At 34.2% G+C, this 19,500-nt stretch overlaps 1 long non-coding RNA gene across 1 annotated transcript; it reads left to right on the plus strand.

The window, feature by feature from the left end:
• The first annotated feature begins 16,964 nt into the window (after nucleotides 1–16,964).
• On the plus strand, nucleotides 16,965–17,229 carry LOC146745960 (uncharacterized). Its single transcript, XR_014929430.1, has 2 exons — nucleotides 16,965–17,002; nucleotides 17,095–17,229. It is a non-coding gene; the product is annotated as an uncharacterized LOC146745960 (long non-coding RNA).
• Nucleotides 17,230–19,500: the final 2,271 nt, after the last annotated feature.

Here is a 19,500-nt window from a genome sequence, read left to right on the forward strand (position 1 = left end):
TATTTTTATTACGACATCTGCGAGTCGGATTTTACCCTGTGACCCTGACGAGTCGGAATTTATGAACAATCAGCTGATCGGTAATTTGCATACATGTGCGTACAAGCTCCACCCACTGTTGAACATAGCGGGACATCATAAGATTGTCTCACAATGGCAGTTTCCGCTAACTGCACTTTTTGTAGAACAGAAACGCTCACACAAATGAGGTAATAAGGCAATGAGGTGAATACTCACGGAACTTGCTCAAAGCTTAATGCATTGACCTGTGGCATCAATGTGAGGGCGCTTGACATTTCGACTTATCACTAGTTGTTATTGCCATTTAAAGATGGCGGTGATCACGAGAAAGAGACATGTTTCTTCTTTAGCTCTATTAACAGGTATGTAATATATAAAAAATCCTCCACCACGATACTATTGATGTAAAGCTAGTTTGTTTTATGTAGGTGATATCTTCCGTAGCCATGATAACAACATCCACTGTCAGCCAGACAAAGGGTGTCAGCGTTACTACTGGTCCAGATGTTGAAGTATACAACGGAGAGAATGCTTTGCTATTTTGTACATATGCCACCACTGGGCAACCGACGGTGTATTGGTATCAAGGGACAGATGTGTCGAACCGTGATTTAATACTAAGTTACCCTCCTGGGGGACCAGTATCACCTGAGCCAGGATATGAACGTCACACAGTAATTGACCCAGCATCTCTAATGATATTCGACACGTTATGGACTGACAGTGATACTTATTGGTGCGAATGCGCTGGTTTTGGCCTGTCAACAGACAGTGACAATATTGATCTTATGGTGCTAGGTAAGATGAGGTCATTGATACTAATTAGACTATGTTGACTTTTTTTTGTCTGTAAGAGAACCGTGTCAGTACACTGGTTATAATATATTTGGTGACAAAGGTCATATTTGCGTAATATATTCACACCAATATACACACCATTTTATTTTACCGTGTTTCTGCATATATTTCTTGGGACAAATCGATTACAAAATAAGCTACCTTAATAAGATGTGTAATTGATATGATAAGTAGCCCCATAATATCATACACATACGTTTTAGTCAATTTTTATTAATTTTAATATAATCGGTGTAATATTTATTGTAAATAAATACTATACAGAGTTACCACCGACACTATATGTAGGCCCAGATGTGGATGTGGCTGTTGCCAATACGGCTTTACTTCTCTGCCTATTCTTGAGTCGTGGTGATAACAGTTGGCTGTTAACATGGTATAAAGGTGGGCCACAGGCTACAGGTGACCCCGTGGCGTTCACAGACGCGTGGGGATATACCAGCAGCTATCCTGGATATAATCGTCATAGCATTATAGACAATGCTACATTAGAGATAAGTGACACTGTGTTCAACGATGCAGATACATACTGGTGCTCCGTTGACGGATCTGGTTCAGTATATCCGGTTGAATATTCCATATTGCTAACTGTTGTAGGCAAGTACTGACTTTAGATACACTGCCTCGCCAATTTTCTTGTATATACCAAATCGGCCTGTTCTGTCTTATGTAGAAAACTTAACTTTCGATTGAGGTTTACTGCGACATTATGTCTGCTATTCATCCTGGCAATCAATGGAATTTATGTAAATTCTTGATTATTGAAATAGCAGAAATTTTGAAATAACCGTACATACTGAAATATACTGAAAATGTTAATGAATAACGAATACTGAATTTCGTAAGGGTCCCTCATGACAGAAAGTATCCACATTTAAAAAAAAAAATTTCATGAAAAACAAATGTCTGTCATATCACACATCTCACTCACGTAGGTAAAGACGGTTTGATACAAAAGTTCAAAAAAGCTCGGATGATTGGCTTTTTGACAAGAATATTAAATAATCTATATCACTCTAATGTAGTATGAAATATTATGTTAATATACAATTCTAATTAATATTACAGATGTACCAGAATATGCAGTTATTGATTTTCAACAAACAGTAACTGAATATGGCGAGGCAAATATGACTTGTTTTACTCCAAATCCTGATGGTATATCGTATTTCTGGTATGTTAATAACACAAGACTTGTTGAAAATAGTGCCCGATATGTCTATAGCAATACATCCAATAATTTACTGATTGCTAATGTATCGCGCCATGACACAGGATGGTGGTCATGCAGTGTTAGTAATGTAGCTGGCAATATGACTAGTGAAGAGGAATGGCTTAATGTACAGTGTAAGTATAATGTCCTTAATTTTATTGTATCTCCAACTCAAATAAGAATTTTATATTGTTATTATAGACAAAACAGAACCAATTGTTTTATTTTCCTAATCTGTGATACAGAAAAAAACATTGTATTATTTTTACATTCCAAATCAGGTTTGTGTTTATCGCATGTGCGGTATTGTGGGGAATTGGCTTTTTTTACTAAAACATAGAAAACACGTCACAATAACAATATATTTGGTAGCTAATGTGTGTTATACTGTTGAATATAAGTTACTCCAGATTTGCCATGGCCAAACTGCACAATCGACCATTTGTCTGAATATCTTGAAGCTGGTGAGGAGATATTAATCATATGTGAAGCAACGAATGGTAACCCTTATCCACAGTTAACATGGTACAATGGAAGTGACCCCCTACCGCGAGACGGGTATTCAACTCCGGCACCGGGTGATGATGAAATTATTACAAGAAATGAATATTCTTGGACTTTAGATAAGGGCGATAACGGCAGAACCTACATGTGTGAGGGAAGGCAAGCTGCGTCCTCGGATCAGCAATGTGACACCGGTGCACTTGATGTTAAATGTTAGTAATCGGTGATTTTCACTTTCATTATGCCAAATAACTATATTTGTATAAACACTTGTATATTCATTATATTTACCTGTAATATTCACTATTTTAGACTCCCCAAGTGATCCAATATGTTTTGATATAGACAGTTGGTATGATGAATATACCACCTGTACACTTATATGTGAATCCAATGATGGTAACCCTTTAGCTACACTAGTGTGGATGAATGAAATTGATGGGAGCGAAATAATACAAACTACTCCATCTCCTGGTGACACCACAAGTATAGCAATGTATGAATGGACATTGACCAGAGAAGATAACCAAGATACGTACAGATGTGAAGCAACGAATCTAGTTCAGACTGACCCGTCAACCTGTGTTTCGGGTGCTATCAACGTTAAATGTGAGTAGTAAAACTGCAATTATTTGTTTCCATCACTGTGATTATATCGAAATGCTATTTTCAGTTCGTTGTTTTAATTGCAGTCGATCCGTTGTATGCTGCACTAACTGGCAATGAATCACCAGTGTGGGTCGGTGCTAATACAACTCTGATCTGTAGAACTAGCTCTAGCAATCCACCGTCATCTATCAAGTGGTACAAAAATAACACACTGGTTGCAAATAGTGAATATGAGAAAGTTGTGAACACACGGTATATTTATAGTGATTACAAGGGTCATGTAACAGAAGAGGAACTTCAGATTAGTCTAATCGCTGCTCATAACATAGCAGTATTTCACTGTGAAGCATTCAACATCAATGAAAACAGCATCGTAGTATCCGATAAAGTGACTCTTGAAGTGTTTTGTAAGTAGTGCGACTGTTATTTAGAAACAATTTTCATACATTTGTATCTGTGAATAATTCATAAAATATGTAACATCAAAATAGCATGATTTGTTTTACAGTATAAAATTCACACATGCACACACGCACGCATACACAATCCTGACTTATACATACCTGTTGCGTGGAATACTGTCATTTATTCTACGAAGTGCTCTTAATAGTCATTTGAGTTCAATGCTGAGTAAACACATATTTATTATGTGTTGTATTTCTACTGCATCATAATGTTGAAAATATTTAACTTATACACAAGTGATTGTATTTTCGGGCATAATTGACGCAACGAAATGTTGTGATTTGAAAATAAATGTATATACATGTTAATTTGCGAATGATTCGAAATGCTTAGCGGACAAATTATAGTAAAACGATGACAAAGACGTCAATTTACTCATAAATAATGTATTACCAATAAACTACCTTGTTAAATATTTAGTTCATTGCCTATTAGCATATAACTGTTATTTTTAAGTTCCACCTTCAGAACCTGCGGATTGCCAGACCAATATCACCGGTTATAGTGACCCTGTGGCAGCTGGTCATCTGTTGGTATTAATATGTGTATCGTGTAGTAGTAATCCAGAAGCTGATGTATTGTGGTTTGTAGATGACAATGAAGTACAGATAGGCATCGCTGAACCTCGTTACATTCATGCAGAGTATCATGGATATAGAACATTATCTACTTTATCAAAACAATTGACAAACGAAGACCATGACAAAATAATCCGTTGCGAAGCTAGCAATTACAAATACTTCCCTGATTATACAAATCCATCAATTGGAACGCAATTGAATGTACACTGTGAGTAAATTTCAAAGTAACCATTTAAACGAAATATAAACTATTTAAAAAACAAACAATAAATAGACTCATATTATTTAATTATTATTGTAGATGGACCAATACCAAATGATACATACGCCATTTCTACAGCAGACGAGACAGAGACAGGAAATCTCATATGTCAAGTGGATAGTAATCCGGACGTAAATATCACGTGGTATGATCCGGATCATAACAAAATAGTAGAAACTGAGAGCATAGCATTCAAAGAAACCAAGACTGATACAATCCGTACAAGTGTACTTATCATATACAATGTTAAACATGAAGATTTTGGAATTTATACATGTTACTCAGAGAATTATGTTAATAGTTCAACATTCATCATTGAATTTACCACAACAGGCATGTACAAATTGTCATGTGACCTAAGTTAAAAATATGATCGATATATTTAGATTCAGTGTTGTGTTAAATAAAATTATTTATAATGTTGTCGCAAAATACTGCTGTAACACTGTAACAGGGCTAGGAACATACATTTCATTTTCACAGGAAACAATAAAGACACCAAGACATAGCCCTGATTGTTGCATTTATTTTCATTGAATGATTAATTAATTTATTGGTTTATTTTAATGTTCAAGCTGGTATAAACATACCACTCACGGCATTCATGTCAATATTGGTGGTCATGCTAATCGCTGCATGTGTGATTGGTCTATTATCTTATAAAAGAAAAAGGCAAGAAATGAAAGGAAAACCAGGTAAAGGGTGTTATTATAATGCGGTAACGCACGTTGTATAATTATGTTAATATTGATCATATTGTAGCAAAATAGCGGCATAAGGATACCATTATGTTAACATTATCTTTATCACATTAACATATTCTCAATTTGTTTACAGATATGGAAGATATCAGGTAAGCATTCGCTCGAAACCGTACATGTGTGATTCGGGGCAAAGTTTGTCGTGATTTAAACTGATATAGTAGTATAATAACTGGTGCTCACAAACATTTTTTATTGTTATTTTCAGAGAAAACGATTATATGGATCTCAGAATCCTTAGAAGCAATAATGAAACCGAGTACACAGATTTAGTATTAGGTATAAAGCATTGGATTATGTATAAATATCTACTCAAAGATACGAATATATTTTTTGTTTTGAAAACAAATAAATGCCCCATATAAGCACAATTCCATCGACTGTTAGCAATTTACTAAGCTGTTGAAAATGTGTACTCTGGTTATAATTGTCATGTATGCAAAGTGTATTTGTCTTTTTTTTTGTAGGTCCAATAACTTCTGAAAAAAGTAAATTCCATTCAAATAAAGTGAGTATTCTTTTGTTTATCGAATTTCTATGTAATGTTCGTGAAATCTATATAAACAAACTAAACAAGGTAATTATTTATTTTAGATTGCAAATTTAGAGATTCCTATTTCATCAATATCACTCGTAGAACATATATCGAGTGGTCCAATAAGCCACTTCATCAAAGCGATATATAATAATAAAACATATTCAGACGTGCTTGTCAAACTGTTAAAAGGTAGGTTGCAAGTATGTTCGAATTGTGCTTCAAATACATGAAATTAAGTAGAAACGTAGTATTACGATCACGTTCACAGCTGTAAGTGTTTCAATATTGCAGATGATACTATTGATAATGACAAAACATTTCTTCTGAATGAAATTGATGTTTTGAATCATTTCGAACATCCGAATATAATTTCGATTCTTGGGTGCTGCACAGTTCAAGGTGAGATTTATCTGAAATTTTATAAATAAAGCATGTATATGTTGCCGACGGTAATAATATTACCAATATTGCGTGTAACATCATATGTACGGACTACGTGAACGACTTATATAGTAGTATTTGTTTATTGTCACAATATTTTCTATAACGACATATGTAATATGATTCATGGCTTATTTGTATTTTTCAAGATTGTAGCGTCACATAATTTTTTTTCGCTCCGTGCTGATTGTGCCCGCATAAACTGGTGATATTCAACTTATGTATTGACACTATTTATTTCACGCTTTACTTCAATACTGTGAGTGGTATACAATATGGCTGTGTGATAATATTGCAGACCCGATAATGCTTGTTCTGGAATATTGTCTATATGGAAGTTTGTGTGACTATCTGCGTCAAGTTAAAAGACAATTTGATCATAAAACTTTTACATTCAAGAACCGTTGTGAGCTAGGATTTATTGAGGAATTCATAAATTTTGGAATACAGATTGCAAATGGAATGGCATTTCTTGAAGAGAAAGAGGTAAGATTCCAGCGTTCACAATCATAGTGATATGAAATGTATGTGTTATCAGCAAACTATTCATGTCGTTCGCAAATGAGGCGCTTTTTTATTCCGGCATACGTTTCTTCGTTTGTTCATATGTCTGTATGTCTTTTTCTTGTGTGTGTGTGCGTGTGTGTGTGTGTGTGTGTGTGTGTGTGTGTGTGTTTCATTATATCTCAAAACGTTATAGTTTCTCATTGTTTTTGGATGAGATTGTTCTTGAAATAGTCACCAATGGTTTAGATTCTGGACGAGAATAAACATTTTTGGTATGACTTTTCAGTTATACAGACATGTCCGGGAGAAGTTATCCCTTGACGCAGCAACTAATCTGGATCTCATCAGCATGAATGTGTTAAATAAAAATCTTTACAGTTTACGCAAATTTCATTTCACAATTATTACAGTAGCATGGAGGTATTAGTGAGAATAAGTTATTTGCAGCTGTAGTTGCGCTAAATACTGCATTTTAGGTAAAAATGTTTTTTTGTTTAATTCCTTTCTAACGTATCAGTGTGTTGTTCGGACATTGACTGCTAACAGCATTCATGTAGGGTATAATAAGATGTGTAAGATATCAGATTTGGGATTCTCAACCGCCGTTATGACGTTGGAAGAGTTTGAAAGTCGAATTCGTGTAAGTTCATGTTCAAATTGTTTGTCAATGAGTTACGTATGAAATATGAACGAGCAGACCAAATAATGACGTTCTCAATGTATTATTTTACCACAATTATATTGTCAATTGAGTCTGGACAATTTATCTGCTACATATTTTGTAAAAGCTAATCGTGTCTTTGTTAAAAAAATGACAATCCAAATATTTTCTCCGATAATTGACAGGGACGTCTTCCTATACGATGGATGTCACTAGAATCATTGCTGGATTGTTTTTATACAAGTAAATCGGATACATGGTCTTATGGTGTAATACTGTGGGAAATGTTTACTTTTGGTAAGAAATGTTTATATATATATATATATATATATATATATATAAAGCATACGCTATTATGATACGCATATTCATATTAAACCAATTTTATTATTTTCTTGTTGCAGGTGATATGCCCTATGCAGGAATGAGCGTAACTGATGTAGTTCATGAGCTCGAACGAGGTTATCGAATGCCAAAGCCAAGAAATTGCAATGATAGCCTGTAAGACATTCATGTGATATTTTGATATTTTATGTTTCCTATTGTATAACAAGATTTGTCGAGTTAATATTTCTTTGACATATCTCTGCTGGATAATATTTTCCATAGATACAGATTGATGTGCATATGCTGGCAGCTAGACCCATCTTCAAGGCCCACATTCAAAGACATTAGTCGCGAACTTCGAAACTTCCATCAAGACAGTTTAGTAAGTATTGATGAACATTATGCTGTATTACTACTCCGACATACGTTATTTAAATGACAATATGATTAATATATTTATTCAACAATATTAACTTTCTACTAACTTTGTTATTTTTTACAGCAAGCACACGTTAGAGAAAGCCAAATATATGTCAACACTCACCACTCTGGCAAGATGGTAGATAGTTCCCAACATACCCATCGTTGAACATTTGGATTAGTGATATGTGGTTCTGCGTTGTATACATTCACATTAACTGCATTTATCCTAGAAATTAATTTTAGTACAGTGATTTATGTTCTGTGACATTGTTTTCAGCAATTAAAATAACACTTTCCATTTCAAATAATTGTATTGTTCTCACATCCACTGCATGTATTTCTTGTCCGTTATAGAGTACATTGTGAAATGTATCTGCATTACAATACGTGTCACGAATGATAATTAAATTTGTTTGGCCGATATTTTAAATATTGTACATTTCCGCGTCCTTAGATTTCTAATTTGTGAACGTCGACGTGCATGCACGTCACAACTTTTCAAGGATGATCAGACAATAACTAGTTCTCACATCTCAGAGTATAATCTTTTAAACGTAACATCTGTTGAATACGAGTCGTCTAACAATTGTTTTGTATGAAGACGAGTATCAAGAATATGCGTTATATTCAGAGAAACTGGCATATGTCTGATCATCACCGACATGATCCCAAAACACAGTTTATTGCTTATACTTATTGTCATAATCACTATATTTTTTTCTAAATGTTACCATTGTTAAGTTCTACATAAAGTGATGGGAATCTGTATCACAGTGAGAACTTAAATATATTGTCAATTTTTATTATAGCATCATAGCAATGTATACAGTAAAATTACCACAGTATAAGATGTAGTAGAAAATTGCTTTGAAATTGTTATTTGTATACCAATATTACCAGGATTTGAAGTGGAAAGTGATAAATATTTGCGGGTAACACGTAATGTAACGAATAAACGGCGTATCGCTGCCCATTTCACTCAGTGCTATTAAAGATCATTTGGTCGTTATTTGGCGAACGGAATAACCACATGTAATTGACAGTTTTTACTCAGTTACAAAACAATGTGCTTCCTTGTAATAAGTGATGTATTAAATACATGTCACTACGTACGATCACATTGAGATAACGCTGTATCCTTAATATAGCTTATATTATTGAACTAACAATACTGACAGTGTGGCGATAAATGCATAGTTGCTTTCTTCAAATATTATTTATTATTACACAATGTAACACTAGAGTAATAAAATCCACTTGATGGAAAGAAACTACCCCATATTAAAATTGTTAGGATATCTGCCTGGACTGGTTCTAAATTATTACTATTTATTATTAAGGACTACAAGCAGTTTGTTGGCACATTATTATTTGCATTGGATCAAGTGCATGTTTAAACATTGACTGCATATCTTTGATAGGTTGACAGAGAGCTGTATAACAAAGACAAGGTCATCCAATACAGTATTGTCTTTATCGTGGCATTGTATTAAAAGAAAAACAAATGGAATGATTCACGCATACACCATGCTAGATCAATCAACTAAATAAGTAATACTGAACTTAGTTAGATAGATTCAACTGTTGGCAACTGTGGAGTGTGTAGAATCAGACAAGTCAACATAACTGTCATAATGTAAATATAAACTGTTTGGTGATCAAGGTTCATGTACTCAATATATTAATATGGTATTTACATTTAACATTGCATGAGTAAATTCTTCAATAGAGCCTCCATGGACAAGTTTACATGGTCGTTTTCTTGTGCATAATTGTTGTGTTCAACGATGCCATATAAATATACTGTAAGAAATGGGATATATACTACACGGTTTCCTGTCATATAATGACGTAATTTGGTGTCAGCGTTTCCTGTTATTTATCACATTTACGAAAATAAAGTTAATATGATAATGTGCCACATTGTTTACGCGTAATATTACCTGGGATAGATCGTTAATAGGTTGTATTAACAATGCACGGGAAACATTAAATTGTAATTGTGACCCCTATCAGTCTTCCTATAAATCTACGCCTGTTCCACACACATATCATGACACATATGTTCTTCCAATCTGAACACAGTTCCCAGTCTTTACCGTTTTAAATTAGCTTATCTGCTAGACCACCATCTTGTAAATGTTCGTCTGTTTTGAACGATGGAATCATAAAAGCAAGCCTACCCATACCATCGTATTTTATTAGCTAGAAATTCCAAAATCATCATATTATAATAGCTTGGCTGTCCCTCATTGTTGTAGCATAATAACTCTGAATTGTCGCAGACTATCGTCCTAGTTACGAGCACTGAGGTTAGTTCAATTTCCTGAATATATTCACACTTGCGCAAAAATAATTACAGAAACAGCATTTTTCACTGTCCGGTAATAGTTTTGGTTTGATTTGGAATGTGTATTTTTTTTCATAAAACCTCTCAATTTGATCTTATTGCTTGAGTAATGAGCAATGTATTACTAACTTAGTTGCTATTAGCGATTCAACTATCGACATAAGTAGATTGTGTACATACAGACAAGTCAGCGCTAAGTCAATATACACGGATTGGTGACCAAGGTTCATGTATTCGGATCCATTCATATTGTAATTATATTTAGTTCCCGTGTATTTTTAAATAGCGCCATCATAGGAAAATATCACCTCGCCGTTGGTCAATCAACACATTTTTTGTCAATAGCACGATATCTCACAATTAATATTTACTTCATATATGCTCTCACTTATGCAATATCTCGAGCTGTATTAAATAATCTTCACATGTTTGCTTAATATTTCCCGAGACCTTTATTCAGAGGTTTCGACAACAATGCACGACATGATCCACCAGCTGACTTATGTTACCCTAATAAGGATTTCCCTGCAACTACGACTGATATGTTAATGTTGTGATGCAAAAAGAACTAAAACAACTCACAGTCTAGTACGTGTGGATATACGTCACGCACTTATGGGGCAGTGTCAATTTATTAGCATATAGACACACATGTCATTTTTAATACACGTATTCCAGTAAGCAGTGCGCCTCATACACCATACACACAAATACAACAAAACAAATCCAATGGTAAGTATTAAACCTCAGTTGAATGTATTAAATGACGTCAGCAGTATAAATACTTTGCAGTTTCACGGGCATCACGAGCCTGTGTACATCCAGCTATGTCCAGTTTATATGTTTGTCTCTGTATGCCTGTATTTCGTCAATATTAGGTAGATAGTATTCATTGTATGTTGAAGACTGAATGTGTGGGTCATTATTTAAAACAAACAGCTGATTAACGCAATCACAGCTAACATGACATTTATATTTTTCAGCTTACGAAGCATGAGTGTCTGTAGGTGAAGATGTTGCTGCTATTTCCTTGGAAAACGCTATACTGGTATGTAACGTCATATGTACATACCCATTACCAGCTTTATATTGGCTGAAAGGTTCGTCGTCTTCTGAAGGTGACCTTGTCATTTGGGCAAATTCTGAAGATCAACACCCACAACATGGCTATTTTAAGCATACTGTTATCGGCAGTGTAAGTTTGCTGATAGAAAATACTTCAGTTAATGATACAGACACATACTGGTGCAGACTATCTGCCTTTGGACTGAATCCTGAACGAGAGGATAGCCTGAACTTGTTCATTGGTGGTAAGATCATAGATTGATCAATTAATTGATAGTAATGCTATTTAAATAGAATTATGTATAGATATGAATAGACGAAAAGTAACCTAGCAAGTGCGAAGATGGTAAAATGAAAACAGTGTGTGTAAAATTTTAAATATTATATCAATGTTTTGCTCGATGAAAACATTTCTTTACTTACTAGGTAATGACAGACCAGACAATAACAGGTCTTGCAATATTTCTTGAAATCGCCAAATTATTACTCATGAAGATTAGATAGATACACACACGTGCACGCATTCACGTACACACTTTGCTGCTCTATACAGAATTGCGTTTTAAATGAAGTTAAATTGAATAATGGCGAAACTGTAATTAACTATTAATATAAATTATGTATTATTTCCTTATTCGCTCAACTTACGGGGCCACTTAGTAATCGTTATTACGTTTCTTTAGTCAAAAAATGTATTGAACTGTCAATTTATTATTTGAGTTATGTGAAATTACATTGTATTGTCAGTGCGCATCTCACGTACCATGACTATTATTGGCTTAATCTTATTATTACCTACACGAAATTCAGCAACGGCGATAAGAGTCATACAAATATAAATGTGATTACAATTAATTCTTTTCAGTCGGCGCATATATAGATCCTAAACCAAATGACATGTTCGTAGTGGAAGGAGAGAATGTTTTTTTGAATTGTTCTGTGCATGGAATTCCCGATCAGTTCAATTTTATGTGGTTTAAAGATGACATTATTATAACAACAGAAGATTCACACTATTTGATAGACGATGGTTTTCTTAATATTAATGGTGCAGTTAAAGAAGATTCAGCCGTTTATAAATGCTCAGTTTTCAATGTCTTTGGTGGTAATGCTGCAGAAGCTTATTTTGACGTACAGTGTAAGCAAATATTGATGAGTTGATGTACTCAAGTACAATGCCATATTAATTCATACTGACTTAACTTACTATTTTCATTAAAAATACATGATGCGCGATTTTACACAAATATGATTATTAAAGGAATTTTGTACTTACATGACGAAGGTTGTGACATAATATATATTCACATGTGACATGGCATGCCACGCTAAACTGTCGCATTATTTGGCACAATACGAATATTTCAATGTCATCTCAGATGCTCCAACGGTCAATTCAGTTGATAATGTTCATCCACAAGAAAACACTGACAATAATATTGTGTGTATGGTGATACGTTTTATTCAAAATTGAATTTAATAATGATTCATTCAGGATAAATAAAATAACTCACAATCCCTGTATGGAAATGTTTTATTTTGATTAAAAATTAGGACATCTAATTTCTATTTTCTTTTCACATTTGGGAGTGATTACAATACCTTATTTCTAAAATAGCGCAATATTCCTTGATACAAAAGATCTGCAATAAGCGGGGTAACCCTAACCATCATCTTTTACCGTACGATTTCGCCATAAAATATTGATTACTTTGGCAAACATAATGCATTGTATATATAGCCAACGTTCGAAATAGAAAGCCCCGAATTATTATTTAATTTATTATTTAGCGACTTAGATTAATTTGATTCTGATTGTCATGTCGTCAAAGTCCACTTTCTTTTGGGTTTTGGGTTTTAATTATACCACTTGTGTTTTATATATTGGCCACCGGAATGCAAGTTCACAACAGTAACTTCTGAGTCATCAGGTCTATGTGTATCGTACATCCCTCCAGTTAATCTTATAATGTGCCTATGTCAAGCGAAATACAGAGCACGTGATCTGTCAGCATGATTGTTCACTGTATTTACAGAATATAATGTTTTGACAATGTTTGGATCCTAAAAAGCGTAGTTGTATTTGTGTATGCATGACACTAGATCAACAAGTTCGTAAACGCAAACAATACCTACACAGATGTTTAACGATGCACTGCTCAATAAATTCATTCAAGTGTCGTATGCAAAAGCCCGAAAGGGCACGAAATGCAGCCGTGTTCAAACCACTCTATATGTTCACCCTTTAATCGTATCGCACTTCAACAGGGAACCATGGGATAGAGCATTCTAAATGGTAATATTCATTGAGGTTAAACTCATCTATGTTTTTCGAAAATCATACCGTCCGTTAGTTTCGTCACACTGTAATAGTACGCTGCTATTTAATGAATAGTTCAATGAAGTGTAAAATGTACGCATTCTATGACACAGTCATGCTATACAAAAAAGACTTAACGACGACGTTTAATTAGTTCACTACCATGCACTGAACTACCTATATTGGCGTAAAGGTGTGACTTCAATGTAAACATAATCTACGCTGATTGATGCAGGGGATTATTGAAGCTGTATGGTCTCGAAATATATAATGTTACACGAAATTAATAATAAATCAACGTCGTGAAGGCAATTTTGGAAAGTTTTATAAATTGTGCCGCAGATCGTCTGCTCACCACAAGTAATTCGACATGAAAATTATTCTGTAGACATTGCAGCAATATGAAACTAATTAGAAAAGACGTGAATATATGTCTCCCGAGAATTAATTAGCTTGCTATAGTTGTTTATGTATATAAATGCGGGTTGGCGTGAAAACGGTATTCTTTGTGTGACAACATGGCGGAGACATCACTTACTCGGTGGAACACTTACACAATGCTCGTCAAATATGATAAACTGGTTTAAGTAACATTTCTGTTCATCAGATGGTCCGGAGATTACTGTCACTGACTATGTGACTGGAAGGATATGATTTATATATTGAATGCTACGTTGATGCGAACCCAGAAGCAACTGTACTGTGGATGAAAGACGATGTGACTGTTCATGGTAGCGAATTACATATTCAAACCATCAATAGAAATCAAGATGGTGTTTATACATGCTATACTACGAATACACTGTTCACTGGTGAAGTGTATACAGCTAACGCGTCATCAAAAATTAATGTTCTATGTAAGTATTTCGAAAACAAATATTAAATTATTGATATTAATTTCTCCATTGTATGACAGTTGCAGTGTGCGGGGGATAGAGTGGCTGGTTGACTGTGATATGTTTGTAGTTGGTTATGGATCGTTATGAAGATGGGTAGTCTTGAGAGGTTATTTCAAGGACCAAGTACTATTATTATTATTCCTAACGGTACCTTGCTTTCAGACGGAGCCGAATTCGTAGAGGATGGTTCACCAAGTGAGATTACTGCTGTAATATTGCCCGTGACACCAACTACCAGTATCACGTGTATTGGAGATGGGAATCCTGAAGTGACGTACACATGGTTTCACAATGATGACGTCATAAATGTAGATAACGATCCACGGTACAGCATAACTTCACCTGGTGGAACGTTAGAAATTGAGGACATACATAGATATGAATTTGATGATGATTACACGTGTCTTATTACTAATAACGTCAGTGCCGAAAGTGCGTCTTCCCGACTATATTTACATTGTAAGTTTTTTGATTAGCTAATTTTTCATGTTATTATTGTTGCCCAGACATTCAGTAGCGGAGGCACCGGGGGAGGGGTGTCTCACAAAAAAATGTGTGGTACTGAGCGAGGGATGGTGAGCAAATAACCCCCATTCAAAATTTCGAACCGACGCCTCTGTGATTGTCACACTTGCAACGTCAGACACCTATTGAGTGGCTATTTCAGGTGCCAAGATTACACTGTGTGTTTGGGACGACATGACAGTCTGACCATCGCCCGATAAGTTATTTTTATAAAACCCAGCATCTAACAAAACAGTTTGTTTTGTGTAATCTTCCAGAACAGTGTCAATATACTCCCATTGATACTACGTTTTACTTTGTCTCAGTGAACTGATTTGTATATTGCGGTTAAACTGCACTTTGCATTTTAGGGGATGAGTACTTAACCGTCATAAAGTACAGTGGCATTAGACAGTATATGATCGAGTAATCAAGCTATTCGAATCTATTTAAACTATTTAATTACTTTGTCATTGAAGATAACCCAAATATAGTTAATGACGAATATGAGAGACGAGATGTAGATGAAGGAAAAAATATCACATTAGACTGTATAGTTGATGCAGTACCACATGCGGACGTGTACTGGTTCAATGGAACAACTGAGACAGCAAGATGTGAAAGATGTAAAATCACCACCGTGGAAGTAAACGAAACCCATGTACACAGTGAACTCCATATACTTAACATAGGAACCTATGACAGCGGGGAATACAACTGCACAACCACAAATATATATGGTGTCGACAGTAACATCGTCAGTTTAAGTATAATAATTAAGTTTTTTTCCCTAATATTCCATACAATTTCATTCCTTAATAAAGTATATTAATGTATTGATTGTTTATCTATTAAATAACTGAAAATGTGGGATATGTGTGACCGAAACATATGATGGTGACAATTTTTTCACATTACATCGAATTGTTCATTTCCACATGTCTATATTAGCAAATTGCCCATTGTTCTGTCGCAGATACTGTGCCAAATTCATCGCCATCAACAGTTGGAATAGCAGTGTTTGTCTGCCTGCTTGTTGTCACTGCAGTTGTAATAATATCAGTCATTTGTTGGCGAAAAAGAATCGCAAATTTTCTGGGAAAGGGTTAGTATACAATAAATAATCATGATATAAGTAGGCTCAGTGCTCGATTTGACTCATTATAACCCGGAACACGTTTACGTGTCCTGCTTTAGTTTAAAATGATAAAAATAAAAAAAATAAAAAATATTTTTAATCAAACATTTCTATTTTGCATTTCAGATTCGCCTACAAACAGGTACTTCCTCCATTTATTGAAAAAAGTTGTTCCACTATTTCTCATGTTTGTAAATGATATTGGTTCGTAACAAATATGGTTTTGTTTTTTACCCGTAGTAATGAAGAGTTTCACCTCAGGGAAAAATCAGTGACTGAGTCCTGTGATGTATACATGGATCTTATATTCCCCGCTAAAAGGAAAACCGGTTTATACTGAATTATTTTAATTTCACAATAATTTTAGTTATCAAACTCAGTAATAATAAACAATGTATATTTTGTTTATTAGTTTACGCATTTTCAAATCGCTTTAAAGAAATTTACGCGTATATTTGATGCCAAAGTTTTAGTAACTTGTATTCTAATGCATTTAACATTTCTGTGAATACTTTCAGAACCTGCAGGGACAAATGTTACTTATGAAATCCTTGGGTGAGACAAGCATTTTACAATTAAATTCGCATGGCAAATGTATTCATGTGGTTGTCCACAGTGATATTGATTTGTACACTACTATATTTCAGCTATATTATTTGGAAAATCCATTTCCAGGAAAGCATATACTAAAACACATTTCAGAAGGAATATATACGGAACTATCTAAAGCAGAAGTCTTGTCTACCGAAGGCATGATTCACGTTTTTATCAGACGCATTAAAGGTGTGTTTAGTTAAATTTTCTAAAACTCATAACGTTTAACGATACTTTTGGAATGTGACAGAGTGAGCTTTATTTATTGCATAATGCAATTAAGGTCGAATTAATGATATATCATAAGGCATTATTAACAATGTCTTATGCATTATATTGACATTATATGGATAGTATATTGGCTGGATGCGGTAATGTGTTTGCATGAGTCGTGAATATTTTGTTATAAGCAATGGAAAACGTAACATTGGAGAAGTATTTTTAATTTACCAACATTTTATCCAATATACCTGGCTTGAGATGAACGTAGGAAGTACCAAGTTTCATATTCAAGATTAAATCATACAAATGAAATATGAAGCTACATTATTCGTATTTAATATTTGCATTTGCAGAAGAAAAAAGAGATGATATTGCAGCAAAGACATTTCTGATCAATGAAATCGAGGGATTACGTAAATTATCCAGACACCCAAATATAATTACGTATCTTGGATGCTGTGAAGTCAAAGGTAAATTACATTACAAGTGTAAATTACATTACATTGAAATATAATAAAATCAATGTGTTGAAGTCGTGACATTATTTATGTCGTTTCAGATCCCATTTGTTTGATTCTGGAGTATTGTCCATTTGGTGATTTAAAAACATATATTAAGAATTATCGGTCCTCACATGATCCATCATTATTTGAAGCTAGCAGCAGGGGAATTGGCCAGGATATGATAGAGGAATTCATAAACTATGGCATGCAAATAGCGAACGGAATGGACTTCTTAGACAAAGAAGAGGTTTGTTTTTCATGTGGAATTTAAATATTAAATATTTTATTATTGTGCATTTCTTATTTGTTGTTCAATGGGCTGACTTTACACAATTGCAGATAGTTTTACGGACTCTGACATCTCGTAGTATTTATATTGGCTACAATAAAGAATGTAAAGTCACTGATTTAGGATTGTCGACAGCGGTGATGTCCTTGGCTGAATTTGAATTAGTAACTAGAGTGAGTATCACAATAATGGTCCATGATAGAATATTTGAATGTCAATTTCGTTTATTAATTTGTAAATGAATACCAAACACTTGTCAGGGTGTGTCTAATTAATTTGGCTGTTTGTCCTATTTCTCTTAATTTGTCTTGACAGGGACGTCTGCCTGTGCGATGGATGGCCCTTGAATCACTGTTGGATTGTTTCTATACAACGAAGTCGGACACGTGGTCTTTTGGAATTGTATTATGGGAAATATTTAGTTTTGGTAAGTCGCGACTGCAACAAAACCTTTCTTACACCTGACGATATAATGCATTTTAATTAGAAGAATATTTTCGCAGTATCGTAAAATTTAATGATAACAATTTACTAAAGTTCTACGTTTTTTTGTATTTCATAGGATGTGTGCCATATGCAGGATTATCACCAAATGAGTTGACACATCAGCTGCAATCTGGATATAGAATACCAAAACCACTGCATTGTGACAAACACATGTGAGTGTAATGATATAATTCAATCATACTTCAGTAAACATAGATACATATTGAAATAAGAACAACGTGCATATCATCACAGAAAACTTGAAATGTTAAAAACACGCTCAAATCGGTGCCATTATAAATATAGTCTTTTGTTAATATCTTGTTTTCTCAACAATTATGCACGTGTTCTTGTGAGGAATTTGAGTTCCAATGTCTATTCATTTACGAATTGTTCATAATACATTTGCAATCAACATTTACTTACTGTTTTTTCTCGTATCTATATGCATAAATTTAACCGAGCTGCCTGTAAATTTCACATTTTTTTGTATATATAATAATTTATTCAAAGGTAAGAGCCTCTGCACATCACATCAATCAATATAATAACAAATTAAAAACATACATCACAATTTGTTCAAAATTACAGAAAGTTGTCACGGATTTTGAAAGAGTTATGTACATATACTGAAAGTTTATTTGTGTTTCCGGATTTTAGTGATTTAGTGATACAGCAACACATATTTCGTTGGATGGATATACTCTGAAACGGCGAGGAATCCAGTCAGCTCAACAATGCTCATACAATGGATAAAATAGAGGAATTATTGAATTACTATGCCGTTCTGTCTCCTCTGCAAATTTATGACATGAACACCGAAGTCTTGCCAAAGCAAATTTAAACTATAAGGTCATAATACATGATAAATACAATTCTGGATCTAACAAAGATTTGAAGTTAATATAACAACGCAATATACCTGATTGACCAATCGCTACCGACCATTCTTGACGATA

The sequence above is a fragment of the Saccoglossus kowalevskii genome, chromosome 5 (genome assembly GCF_978046115.1).
Source record: "Saccoglossus kowalevskii chromosome 5, keSacKowa6.1, whole genome shotgun sequence".
Lineage (NCBI taxonomy): Eukaryota > Metazoa > Hemichordata > Enteropneusta > Harrimaniidae > Saccoglossus > Saccoglossus kowalevskii.